Here is a 14375-nt window from a genome sequence, read left to right on the forward strand (position 1 = left end):
TGGTCATTACGAGTTCCTTGTTATGTCATTTGGGCTGACCAATGCCCCAACAGCCTTTATGCATTTGATGCACAGTGTATTCCGGCCATATCTTGACTCATTTGTCATTGTTTTTATTAATGACATTTGGTATATTCCCGGAGTCGGGAAGATCATGAGCAGTACCTGAGGACAGTGCTTCAGACTTTGAGGGAGAAAAAATTATATGCTAAGTTCTCGAAATGTGAGTTTTAGTTGGATCCGTGGCATTATTGGGTCACGTGGTATCTAGTAAGGGAATAAAGGTGGATCCGAAGAAAGAGGAAGCAGTGCAGAGTTGGCCCAGGCCATCCTCAGCTCCAGAGATCCGTAGTTTTCTTGGCTTGACGGGTTATTACCGTCGATTTGTTCAGGGGTTTTCATCTATTGCAGCACCTATGACCAGGCTGACCCAGAAGGGTGCTCCGTTCCAGTGGACGGAAGAGTGTGAGGAGAGCATTTAGAAGCTCAAGACAGCTTTGACTACAGCCCCAGTTTTGATATTGCCTATCGGTTCGGAGTCTTATACTGTCTATTGTGATGCCTCAATTGTTGGCCTTGGGGTGGTATTGATGCAGGATGGTAGGGTGATTGCCTACGCGTCCAGACAGTTGAAGGTACATGAGAAAAATTATCCTGTCCATGATCTCGAGTTAGCTGCTATTGTTCACGCCTTGAAGATCTGGCATCACTATTTGTACGGTGTGCCTTGTGAGATTTATACTGATCGCCGGAGTTTGCAACATCTGTTCAAGCAGAAGGACCTTAATTTGCGTCAGAGGAGATGGCTAGAGCTGCTGAAGGACTATGATATCACTATTTTGTATCACCCGGGCAGGGCCAATGTGGTGGTCGATGCTTTGAGCCGCCGGGCAGAGAGCTTGGGGAGTTTAGCTTATTTACCAGCAGTAGAGAGGCTCATGGCGATGGATGATCAGGCCTTAGCCAGCCAGTTTGTGAGATCTGATCTTTCGGAGCCCAGTCGAGTTCTAGCATGCGTGGTCACTAGATCTTCCTTGTTTTATCGTATCCGGGAGCGTCAGTTTGATGACCCTCATTTGCTTGTCCTCAAGGACAAGGTTCACATGGCGATGCCAGAGATGTGACCATTGGTGATGACGGGGTATTGAGGATGCAGGGTCGAGTTTGTGTACCCAATGTTAATGGGCTTCGGGAGTTGATTCTAGAGTAGGCTCATAGTTCGCGGTATTCCATTCATCCGGGTGCCGCGAAGATGTACCAGGATTTGAGGCAGCACTATTGGTGGAGGCAAATAAAGAAAGATATAGTTGGGTTTGTAGCTCGGTGCCTCAATTGTCAGCAGGTGAAGTATGAGCACTAGAGGCCGGGTGGATTGCTTCAGCAGATAGAGATCCCGGAGTGGAAGTGGGAGCGGATCACCATGAACTTCGTAGTTGGGCTCCCACGGACTTTGAGGAAGTTCGATGCCATTTGGGTGATTAGGGATCGACTGACCAAGTCTGTGTATTTCATTCATGTGAGTACTACATATTCTTTGGAGAGGTTGGCGTAGATTTATATCCGGGAGATTGTCCGTCTGCATAGTATTCCAGTTTCTGTCATTTCAGATAGAGGTACTCAGTTTACATCACGGTTCTGGAGGGCCGTACAGTATGAGTTATGCGCGCGGGTGGAGTTGAGCACATCATTTCACCCTCAGACGGACGGGCAGTCCGAGCGCACTATTCAGATTCTTGAGGATATGCTCCGTGCGTGTGTGATTGAGTTTGGAGGGTCTTGGGATCAGTTCTTGCCATTGGCGAAGTTTGCCTACAACAACAGTTATCAGTCCAGCATTCAGATGGCACCGTGTGAGGCTTTATATGGTAGGCGGTGTAGATCTCCGGTGGGTTGGTTCGAGCCGGGTGAGGCTAGATTATTGGGCACAGACTTGGTACAGGATGCTTTGGGGAAGGTTAAGGTGATTTAGGATAGACTTCGCACATCCCAGTCCAGACAGAAGAGTTATGCGGACCGGAAGGTTCGTGATGTTTCCTATAAGGCTGGAGAGCGGGTTCTGCTTCGGGTTTCGCCTATGAGGGGCGTTATGAGATTTGGGAAGAAAGGAAAGTTGAGTCCGAGGTTTATTGGCCCTTTAGAGATATTGAGGCGTGTTGGGGAGGTTGCTTATGAGCTTGCCTTACCTCCCAGCTTCGCAGGAGTTCATCCGGTATTTCATGTTTCGATGCTCCGGAGGTATCACGGTGATCCATCGCACGTGTTGGATTTCAATTCAATCCAGTTGGACAAGGATCTATCTTATGTTGAGGAGCCAGTGGCGATATTGGACAGGCAGATTCGAAAGCTGAGGTCAAAGAACATTGCATCAGTGAAGGTTCGGTGGCGGGATCAGCCGGTCGAGGAGGCGACTTGGGAGACCGAGCAGGATATGTGCAGCCGTTACCCTTATCCTTTCAAACTTAAGGTATGTCTCTATGCTCGTTCGAGGACGAACGAATGTTTAAGTGTGGGAGGATGTAACGACCCGGCCGGTCGTTTTAAGAATTAACGCCCCGATCCCCTATTAACTGCATTCCCCATGTTTGTTTCTGCTATTGTGAGTTGCCGGGAGGATTTAGTTGGAGTTTCGGAGAGTTTTGGACACTTAGTCCCTGAATGAGTGCTCAAGTTTTAGAATTTGGACCGTAGTCGGAACAGTGTGAAGACGGCCTCGGAATGGAATTTTGTTGGTTCCGTTAGCTCTGTTGGGTGATTTCGGGTTTAGGAGCGTGTCCGGATTGTGTTTTGGAGGTCCGTAGCTCATTTAGGCTTGAAATGCCGAAACTTGAATTTTTGAAGTTCCGGTTCGATAGAGAGATGGGTCGGAATGGAATTTCGGAAGTTTGAATAGCTCCGTAGTGTTGAATGTGACGTGCTTGCAAAATTTCAGGTAATTCGGACGAGGTTTGATAGATTTTTGATCGAAAGCGTAATTTGAGAGTTTTTGGAGTTCTTAGGCTTGAATCTGATGTTAAATTGGTGTTTTGATGTTGTTTTGAGCGTTCTGAAGGTTGGAACAAGTTTGAATGTTGTTTTAGGATTGGTTGGCATGTTTGGTTGAGGTCCCAGGGGCCTCAGGTGAGTTTCAGGTGCTTAACAGAAGTTGAATTGGACTTAGGAAGAATTTGAGGTTGCTGAACCTGTCATAACCGCACCTGCGTGTGTGGGACCGCAGTTGCGGCGCCGCAAAAGCGGCTTGGTGATCGCAGAAGCGAGATTAGGCCAAGGCTCCAGGAACCGCAGGTGCGGCTGGATGATCGCAAATGCGGCCAAGCTACCGCAGATGCTGGCCCTGCCCGTTAAGTGAATTTCGCACCTGTGATGCCTTTTTGGTAGGTGTGGGACCGCAGGTGCGCTCCCATGACCGTAGATACGGTAATCGCTGCACAAACATATGAAATTTTGAGGGTTTGAGTTCATAACTTTGAAAATCAAATTTGGAGCTCGGGATTGGGCGATTCTGTGGGGTTTTTGAAGAGAAGATCATTGGGTAACAATTCCTTATCCCTTTCTAGTTGTATTCCATTAATCTATTGTTAGTTTTATCATTTAATTTCGGATTTGAGGTGAGAAATTGGGGAAAATTTTGGAAAAGTTCTTAGACCTAAGTTTCGAGTTTTGATTGGGGATTTGACATCGGATTTGGATAATTTTGGTATGTATGAACTCGTGAGAGTGTGAGGATTCTGAATTTGTAAATTTTACCCGATTTCGAGACGTGGGCCTGGGGGCGTTTTGGTCATTTTTCCTAATTTCTTAGCTTAGAATTTAATTAGTGGAATCAGTTACTTGAAGTTATGTTTACATTATGCAATAAAATTGAATAGATTCGGGCAATTTAGAGTCGAGTACTCGTGGGAAGAGCGTGGTTTCAGGTTTATTTTGAGCCGGTTCGAGGTAAGTGGCTTGCCTAACCTTGTGTGGGGGAAACTCCCTTTAGGATTTGATATTGTTGATATTTGAAATGCCTTGTACGTGAGGTGACAAGTGCGTACTTGTGCTAATTGTTGAAAATCATGTTTTCATTAAGTAACTCTAATTGTGTTTCTTTTCCTACTTACACTATTTGCAATTTAAGACTGTTGTTAGCTTAGGGAAGCATGTGTAATCACCTTAATTGCTTTACTTGCTCAAATTGCCATATTTGGATTATGTGTGGCATGCTAGGTTAGAAATACCTATTTTTACCTTGGTATGAAATTTGAACTGAATTGAGTATTCTTCGTGTTGCTGCTGTGTGTTTACTTTGGGACTACGGGACGGTATCCGGGGAGATCCCCCTGCTTGTTTACTTTGGGACTACGGATTTGTATTCCAGGAGATCCTCTACACCTACACTGATTTGGACTGTAGTGCGGGATACCGAGAGATCTCCAGCACGTATATCGAGGATACTAAGAGATCCTTGGGATACCGAGAGATCCCCAGCATGTATATTAAGGATACTAAGAGATCCTTGGGATACCGAGAGATCCCCAGCATATATATATTGAGGATACTAAGAGATCCTCGAGATACTGAAAGGTCCCCAGTATACATATTGAGGATACTAAGAGATCCTCGGGATACTGAGAGATCCCCGGTTGTTATCTCTGTGTTGAGCGGCATTCCTTTTGTAATTATTTTATCTCTGTTATAGTTATTGTTGTTATTATTATCCTGTGATACTTCTTACTGTTAGCATTTAATTATATTGTCATATTCTATACTGTTTTACCTCGTTTTTCAGCTATAATCAGTAGGGCCCTGATCTTCCTCGTTACTACCCGACCGAGGTTAGGCTTGGCACTTACTGAGTACCGTTGTGGTGTACTCATGCCTTTCCTGCGCATGTTTTTCATGTGCAGATCCAGGTACTTCGACTCAGCCCTACTATCCTTGAGGCGGGGTGATCCATCAGAAACTTCGAGGTATGTCTGCCGTGTCCGCAAATCGAGGAGTCCCTTTTCATTCTCTCTCATATAGCATTAGCCCTTCTGTATTTCTCTTTGTTTAGACATTCTGGAGTTAGAACACTATAGTTATTCCACAGCTTGTGATTTCATAAGATTCCGAGTTTTGGGAAATGTAGTTTCAGTTTGAGAGTTGTATTGTATATGCCGAGCAACATCTTTAAACCTCCACTATGTTTATTCCACAAGTTTTTATTTGTTTTATTCTGTTGTTTATTTTTCCGCAATTTGCCGTCACGATAGTTCACGAAGAGCGAACTGGGGTCGTGACACGTGATGCAAAGCTAAAAACATAAAATAGTGGAGTTATGGTAAAGGCTACCACTCAGAGCTATGCAAGCGCAAAAAAAAGAAATCCCATATTAGCAGAAGTCACCTTTTATGGAATTCTCACGGACATAATTGAGTTGTATTATACCGCAAAACCTCAAGTTTATACTATTTAGATGCGAATGGGTGGACAACAACAAGGGGCTTATTGTGAAATATGATTATGGATTTACTCTTGTTAATTTTTCTCAGCTACTCTACAAAAAGCAGCACCCGTCAAATGAACCTTTCATCTTTGCTTCTCAAGCTCAACAGGTGTTTTATGTCCATCATCCAATGGAAAAAGAATGGCAGATTGTAGTTGAAATTAAACCAAGACGTTTTTATAATTTAGGTGAAAACAAACCAGTAAATGAGCAAATGGAAGAGCATATGAAATTATTTCCCGAACAGCAGCTGGATGATACTATATTTGAAAATAAAGAGGATATTAAATGGGTAAGAGAAGGTGTGCCAGGAATAAAAATTGACATATCTTAGTTACTTTTATTTTTTTTTGTCACTATTTTAGTAAGGATTGTTATTAAACATAGATCATCGAGTTGGGGATTTCTTATTATGCTTTTTAGTTGTTTAAATCTCATATGCATATGTGTCTTTTTATTTTCCTTGCTAGTTTGATATTATTTTATTCGTCAGGATAGAAGAAAATATTTTTCAATTTTGCAGGAACTATAGTTTTTGAGCAACTTTGTTGTGATGGCAAGAAAAAGACAGAGAAATTCCAGTCAAGAAATGCTTCTGCCTGATTTTCCAGAGCAACAAGAAGAACAAATGGGAGGTGCGGCGATTCCTCAACCACCTCAAAACTGGCCACAAAATGAAGGACAAGCTATCCGATCTGGTAAATCAAGAAATGATTCACATGAAATAGAAAATTCCCTAGGTACTTAATCTGTATAATATCTTATCTTTATTGAATAGTTACACTTGGTGTATTTGTACACTTATTCCCAAGCAACCAAGTAGACCTAAATGTAAAATTTCAACTCAAGCAAATCCACCAAGAATACTTGTACCTTGACCGCTCATCTCTATCATTGTTCCTAAAATAATATACTTATAAGTCTCCCACAGAAGCAGAGACACCACTTAAACATACAAATAGTATCATGAATGTGGAGACACCTATATTCTGTTCTTATGAAGGTAGCACCTGCTTTGCTATTAGAAGCTATCTTCTGCATTACATTGGCCAATTACACTTAGCTCTTCATATACAAATTGAAAACATGAGACAGATTGTGAGCACACCAACATTATTGCTAAGATATGTTTAATGGATCTAGCTGAGGCATCTAATAGTCTAGCAGATACGTTATTCATGAAAGAATTCATATCACTATACCTACCTGTATCGCTGTAGTTTTTTTCCCCCAAAAATATATATGCTTCATTTATGGCAGTTTTTCCTCTATCACTCTATTATTCTAATCCCTTGGTATTAATGGAGTGTTTATATGTGAATTTTTAAAAGAAGAAAAAGAAGAATTAATTGAGTTTTACTAGTTATGGATGACTCTCTTTTTTATATTTCGTTATTGCAGACTCTAGTGCTAATGAAGAGCAATCTAAGCGACCTAGGGGTCCTACTATGATGCACTCAAGATGGGAAAAAGATGGTGGCATTTTACATGTTGAGTTGAATAATCTTAGTCAAGCTATTGGACCTGATGCAGCTAGATTGAGTTCAAAATTTGGAGTCATAGCACGAAATGGCATTTTAGCTCCTTTAAATCATTAAGATTGGAGGCTTGTGCCTAAACTGTACAAGAATAGGATATGGGCTCATATTAAGGTGCTTAGAAAATTAAAGAAAAAGGTTATATAATAAGATGCTTACTGATTTTATGCTTCTATACATGTGTTATATGTTGATGCTTGCAGGAAAATACTGATGCAACTGAGGATATGAGACGTATGTTGATGATATCAGTTGGGTCTAAATGGAAAGAATGGAAACATGAAGCAAAAATGATTGGTTATGAGCCATACAACAACGATATCGAGCGCTTAGCTAAATGTCCAGACATGGTAGAAGAAGACCAGTGGCGTGCATTAGTTCATTATTGGAGCTCTAATGAAGCAAAGGTATTCTCCGATCATCAAGCATCTTCTTCTCTTTCCCTTGGTACATGCTATTAGCGCATTCCTTATGCGGATCATACTTTTTCCTTTAAATATTTTTATGCTTTTCCTCTGTAATTCTTCTTACCTTTTCTCTTTTTTCTTTTAAAAGTTTTATTCTTTGGTCTGATGCTTGGCCATGAATTAGCTCTAATATATAAAATTACGTGTAACTTTTCTAGGAAAAGAGCGAGAGAAACAAAGAAAGTCTAAGGAAGTTGAGTATGCCACACACATTAGGAAGAAAAAGTCATTCTCAAATTATAGATGATGTATGCCATATTTACTATAAGCCTTTTGCAATTTATATATCAATACTTATTTTCTTGAATATATTTGCTACAACTTTTTTACTATTTGAACAGATGACAAAGAAGAATGGTGTAAAATCAAGTCATATTGAGGTATTCAAAGAAACACATACGAGAAAAAATAAACAACCAGTAAATGAGATAGCTGATGAAACTATGGTAAATTTCCATTCTTTATGAATATGAATTACTTTCTTTCCAATATAAAATTTTATTAACTTTTCATTGTTTTACCTTTTCTTTCCAAAAGAAAGAAATGGATGAACTTGCAAAGGTGTATCCCCAGTTAAATGTCCCTGGAAGTGCTTCCAATGATGTGTATGCACAGGTTATGGGACCAGACACTCATGGAAATGTTCGAACTTTAGGCAAAGGAGCAGCTCCAAGTTTTGTTTATGGCTCTGCATATAAGCGATCCCAGGCTGAGCAAAGAGATTTTGATAGAAGGGTTAAGATAGAAGTTGAAAAAGCTACCTCCGCTATGAGAATTGCGATGGAAGAAAAATTGTCTAAAGCAAAAGAAGAAATAGAAGCGACGGAAAAAAGTTATTTGAAGCAAAAGAAGAAATAAAAGCGATGGGGAAAAAAATGTTAGAAGCATCAAAGGATATGAATGCAAAAATAGACGATAAAGTAAAGCTGGGTATAAATGCATATCTAGAATCTTTGGGTATTACTATTGGCTCAATTAAGAAATTATCTGGTGATGAGCAGGTAAAAAATATTGTGCTCTTTAGCAAAAATTTATTGTATTTAAGATAATCTTGTAATTTAGTTTTCTTTTAATTGTATTAATCTTCCTCTTTTGTGATAGGTTTCTGATAACTTAATGGGCGATCACCAACAATCACTATCACCTGTTTCACTTGTTCACACAAAGATGGTGAGTTCGTAAACTCATTTTAACTAAATCTTTTTCTGCATACATTCAAAGAGTATAGTTTTAACTATGTTAATTTTTACTTTAGTTACGTAAAGCTTCAAAATAGCATTTTAAAGTATAGAGGCTCTTTTACAGTAAAAAAAGATTATGAGTTTGTCCTCTCAAGGATGGAGTTCCATTTTTTAAACTTGTGTTTGACGATGATGGTGGCATTCATGTTGCAGCTGTAAATAAGTTAGCTTCTTTTTTTCTTTTTGTTAATTGATAAGATTCCCATCAAGCATGATTTTACCCTCCTACATAAGGTATTTAGCCTCTTGTAGAACCTGGAAGATTTTCCTGCTTTACCAGGATTTAAAGGTGCTCATCTGCATGCACAAAACTCTGTCTTAGCGGGTTGATCCAAGTGGTAGCATTCTGCACATGTTTGCTTTTACACTTTTAGTTGGGATCAGAAAAATAAAGGCAAGTTAGGGAAGTAAAAAGAGGACATGTAGGAGACATTCCCTGTTCTTTCTGTTATAAAAGAGGAGGTAAAGTAAAACTGGATGTTTTCATAACCTTCCATGTCAGTCTTTTATTTCCTTAATTCGATAGAATTAGAAGGGAGTCTTATTTACTTCCCCTTTGGTTGTACCAAACTACATGAAATGAAGGATGATTACATCTCCGTGGTAAGGAGATAATGGAGTAGCCTCTCCACTTAATCCTTATCTCTCCTCTCATGAATGTTAGTGTTGAATTGCAAGTTAACAGTTTCTACCATCACAGTAGAGGCTGTCAATTCACAAGCTTTGTCGGATAGCTCTTTTTCCCCCTAAGAAGGCAAGGGACAGGGCTGTTAAATGCTTTATGGCCTTTGTTTTTAGTTATTTCTGCCTAAAAAGAAAAGCCCTAGCAGTTGAGCCCATAAATAGGATCTCTTATCCTCATTAGAGATTCATTCTCGGTAGCCATAAACCATCAGCTGAGATCTGAAATTACAAAGAGCTTTAAAAACAAGGAAAAAATAGGACAAAAAAGGGGTTTCAGCACCTGTTTTCAATCCTGGTTTTAATTGTTTTGTATTTCTGGGTTTGAGGAGTAATTTAACTTAAAGAGTTATTGCTATTTTGCCGGTGATTTCTGGTAGCTGAACCCACCATTTCTTTACTTTCACACCTTTATTTGGTACATATTTGTTCTCTTCCATAACTAAGTATGTTTTATGTAACTGTCAATACATAATGATGAATGAAACTTGATATATCTATACCATGTGTAATTTAGTGAATCTAGCATGTTCACTCTTTGATTTATGTCTGTAAGTTTTAGTCTACTAATATCTTGTTTAGTCAGTAAGTAAAGAGTTGTGTTTTAAATCATTATTACTAATCTCCCCCCCCCCCCTCTTTCTTCTTCTTCTTCCTCTTCTTCCCTTTTCTTCCTTTCCATCTTATCTTGAGCCGAGGGTCTATCGTAAACAGCCTCTCTACCTCTCTAGGTAAGGGTAAGGTCTGCGTACACACTTTCCCAGAATCCACTTATGGGATTATACTAAGTATGTTGTTGTTGTTGTTGTTGTAGAAACTGGAATAAAGAGTAAGTTGAAGACTCTTGCCTAGATGAGGGAAATAAAGATCTATGGTTGAAACGCTATCATATTAGGAAATAAAATTTATTATATGACTTTGTTCTGTTTTTGTATATCTTCTATTCACAATTTTTTAAGTTGTAAATATTGTAAACTACCAGAGTAACCAATCTAATATTTCTTCTCAGGTTAACATAATCAAGAAGATTGGCGTTAGTGAAGTTGGCACAAAGAAAAAGAAGCGGGTAAGTGTGAAAAAATTACAAGGTTCTTGTTCCTCCTTTTCAAAGGGAGAAACCCTTCATGTTATAGTTTGCAAAACTTATATAACATTTATTAGTTTTCATCTCAGTATACAATTTATGGAAACAAATATTTCAGAATTCAACCCTCCCCTCTCCCACCCTGTTTCTGCCTCAGTCTCGAAGAAAAAAAAACTAAAAGAGTAGGGAATGATTTTCCTAAGTGTAAGATGAATTGAGAATAGCTAAACATTTTCTTTTCCTTTGGTAAAGGATGAAATTATGGTTTGTATTGAACACCATTTTTAGTACAGAATCGATGCTGAACTCTGATATGAAAGTGCATTATTGACTATTGATATAGCATTTGTTGCAAAAAATTCATTATTATCTTAGAGGCAAATAGATTCTCCAAAGTGAGCTATCTCATTTAGATTTTGTTCCAATCTTTCTTGAGCGGGTAGCTTTATGTGTGCTTACTTGTATTTAGCTTTTTAGGCCTGATCGTGTTTTTATTTATTTAAATCTTGCAGAACCTCCTTCGGGTGGAGTTATATTTTCTCCCTTCCTCTCACATCCCCCCCCCCCCCCACAACCAAAAAAATATCATCAACTGCATTATGATATTGCAATATTTCAGTTGTTGTTCGGTTTGGGCGGTAGCGTTCACTTTCTTGGATTTTTTGCTTTATGTTGTCTGTTTCTTTCTCTCTTCAGTTGCTAGTATTACATTCATTATCAATTTGTTTCTCTTTTAGAACACGAATCTGTTATTATTTTTGGTATTCCAATTGTTTTAGAGGAGGAAAGAATTCACTTTATTATAAAGGTATAATTCTTTTTTTTTTCTTGTAACTTCTTGTGCAGCATTCTTGAAGGAAGTGATGTCAATTACTTGCAGTGAAAAGCTTGACTTGTGGAGAGTTGGTTTTATAAGATTTAGTCTAGAAGTTGAGGAAAATTAATTCGAATTAGGAGCGATCTTAAATTACTTACACATTAAAAACTATCTTTTATGATTTAGTTAGATTTAGGTTTTACGTGAGAACAAATCATTTGATTTGACATTATCTATCGTGTGCTAAGTACGTTTTATATTGCTATTTTGTTCTTTGGTTACTGTGCTAAAAGATATTTGCTTTACATTTATTTCATGTTTGTTATAAAAGTTGACATTTGTGAATGTAAATGTGTTCATGATGAAACTAAATAGAACATTATTATTTACATTCTAAAAAATATGATAGCGACATTAATTTAAATGTCAAACATTTAATGCGACATTTTGCTATGTTGTAAAAGATATGTCACTAATTTTTTTTAATGACATTCACATAAAGTGGAAACGATATTTTGTATATGTTGTGAATTTTCTTAGTGACATTTACCAAAATATCAGATATTTCAATATGACATTTTGTGAAGATCATACATAAATGTCGTATTTTTTTGTAACATTAATCTAATTGTCGAAAATTTTAAGTGACATTTTCTATATGTCATAAACCAAATGTCGTAACATTCTTACCGATATTTACCTAAATATCGTAAATTAAATGTCATAAATTTCTTATTGATATTTACCTAAATGTTGCAAAGTAAGTGTCGCAAATTTCTTATCGATATTTACCTCAATGTCGTAAAATAAGTGTCATAATTTCTTATTGACATTTACCTAAATGTCGTAAAGTAAGTGTCATAATTTCTTATCGATATCTACCTAAATGTCAGAAAATTAACGACATTTGATGCAAATGTAAATTAAATGTCAGTAAATAAATTTGTGATATTTAAACAGCATAAAATGACATTTATTAAATGTCGTCATATCTCCACTTTCTTGTAGTGCTTATGAGGGCCTATAAAGAAGGACTTAAGTCCGAGCAGGATCAACTGTTGACCGAGAGGGACCAAGTTGCAGCGTGCCTCTTGGTATTAGAAGCGAAGGCCTCCGAAGCGAGTGATCTTGAGGTCCGGCTACAGCTTAGCGAGCAAGAGGTAGTGGCCCTTAGTCAAGAAGCTTCTCAATTAAATGTTCAATTCCAAGAAACTAAAGCTAAGTGGTCTGAAGTTCAAGATGATGTGCTTGCTGCTGCCGAGCGCGAGACTATCTCCATTTAGCAAGTGAATAACTTGGAGGCAGCCTTGAATTCCAAGGCTGAAGAGACTGCCTCATCCGGGGAGAGGCATGCCCAGATGAAGGATAGGTATAAGAAGATCATGGAACATAATAAGGTTCATCTAACCACTATCCGTGATCTCGATCTTAGCCTTAGCGCCATGAGATCCGAGCGGGATGGCCTTTTGACTGAGGTTGATTGGCTTAAATCAGAACTTCAGTGCCGAGGGGATTCCCTCATCATCAAAAAAACACATTATATGTATCATATGAGGAGGAAAACCTTGAAAGAGGCCAAGGCGGGTGTCATTGATATTGACGATGAGATCGCCAAGGCCCGAGTGTTGGAGTTAACTGCTCAAGAAAGCCTCCCGGCTCATCCTGATGCAACTGACTCTCTAGTTCCGGTTCTGAGTTCTTAGGAATTGAGGACTAACTTGAAGAGAATAATGATGAGGGCCAATATCCTGAGTCGGCTACAGATCTACCTACTTCTCTTGGGGGCACAGACGCTTCTCTTCCCCCGAGTTCTGGTGGCGATGTAGTTTAGCCTTTTTGCTTTCTTTTCCTTTGTTGTTTTCCCTTTACGTTTTGTACTTGTGCTGCTTGGCACATTTTGTTTGATCGTTGCGCAAAGTTTATTCTTTTTGTGTCAAATTAGGTAAGGCTCCAGGTGTATTTTTTTTCCCGATAGTATTTGTGTTCCGAACATAAAGTCTTCCGAAACCAACCCTTTGCTGGAGGGTTTCATAAAAGAGGGCCCTCATATATTTACAGTGCTCTTGAAAAGGACGTCTCTTGTTCGTTCCGACACTAGCATCATTTGAAGTACTTAGTTGACTTTCAAATGATAAAAGCAATTCATCGTTTGGACAAGAAACACGATAAAAATAAAAGGACTTATTTTATTTCATCTATCTTCAAAAGTACATAAGCATTCGTTTGTTGAAAGAAAAGAAATTGACACTACATATGGCTAATTTGTACAACTTATTTCTATGGGGCTGGCTGTGCAGTCCCTGGTCCCGATGAGACATTTTTCTTCCCGGATCTCGTAGACCCGGTTTGCAATCAAGTTACCATATTCTCATACTATTCCCCCCCCCCCCCCACCCACCCAGTGTTCGAATGCAAATAATGTGAATTAGAACATTGGAAGTTTTGCTCTTTTGAGGAAAAACACTAGTAAATGTGTCACAACCCAAAATCCACTAAGGGTCGTGGTGGCGCTGGATATCGCTGTCAGGCAAGCCAACCATAAATACTTAATTAAATTCTCATTTAAATAGTTGTGAAAACTCTCATTTTCCTTCACTTTTACAAGTAAAAGATACTCATTTCAAATTAAATATAAATGTCAAGAAGTCAATATAAAATACCCCATAATCATCCCAGAACCCGGTGTCACAAGTGCATGAGCAATTACTAAGGGAATCGAATAAAGTACAATCACTGTCCGGAATACAAATTAGACAGTAGTAAATACCATACGCTGAAAGAGACTACACTGGCTGCGGGTCGCCTCGAGAAATGCAGCTCGCCTAGTCTCCGTATCATCCATGGTGCTACTCCAAGTAGGCTGCTAGAAATACATGTACCTATGCAACAAAATGCACAGCAAGTGTAGCATGAGTACGAAAACAACGTGTACTCAGTAAGTATCCCGCCTAATCTCGAAGAAGTAGAGACGAGAGGTCGACTTCGACACTTACTAATGGTCCAATAATGATAAATCAATAATGTAACAAATTGAGGATTTATATAAGCATGATTGTAATTCAATAAAGTGAAGCAAGTAA

General features: G+C 38.8%; 1 long non-coding RNA gene and 1 pseudogene across 1 annotated transcript; both read left to right on the forward strand.

Annotated features, from left to right (window-relative positions):
• LOC109230283 lies at window positions 3303–8521 on the forward strand (annotated as a pseudogene).
• On the forward strand, window positions 8585–11430 carry LOC109230591. The gene is made up of 3 exons (XR_002068682.1): window positions 8585–8642; window positions 10404–10460; window positions 11325–11430. It is a non-coding gene; the product is annotated as an uncharacterized LOC109230591 (long non-coding RNA).

Source organism: Nicotiana attenuata, chromosome 7, assembly GCF_001879085.1.
Source record: "Nicotiana attenuata strain UT chromosome 7, NIATTr2, whole genome shotgun sequence".
Taxonomy (NCBI): Eukaryota; Viridiplantae; Streptophyta; class Magnoliopsida; order Solanales; family Solanaceae; genus Nicotiana; species Nicotiana attenuata.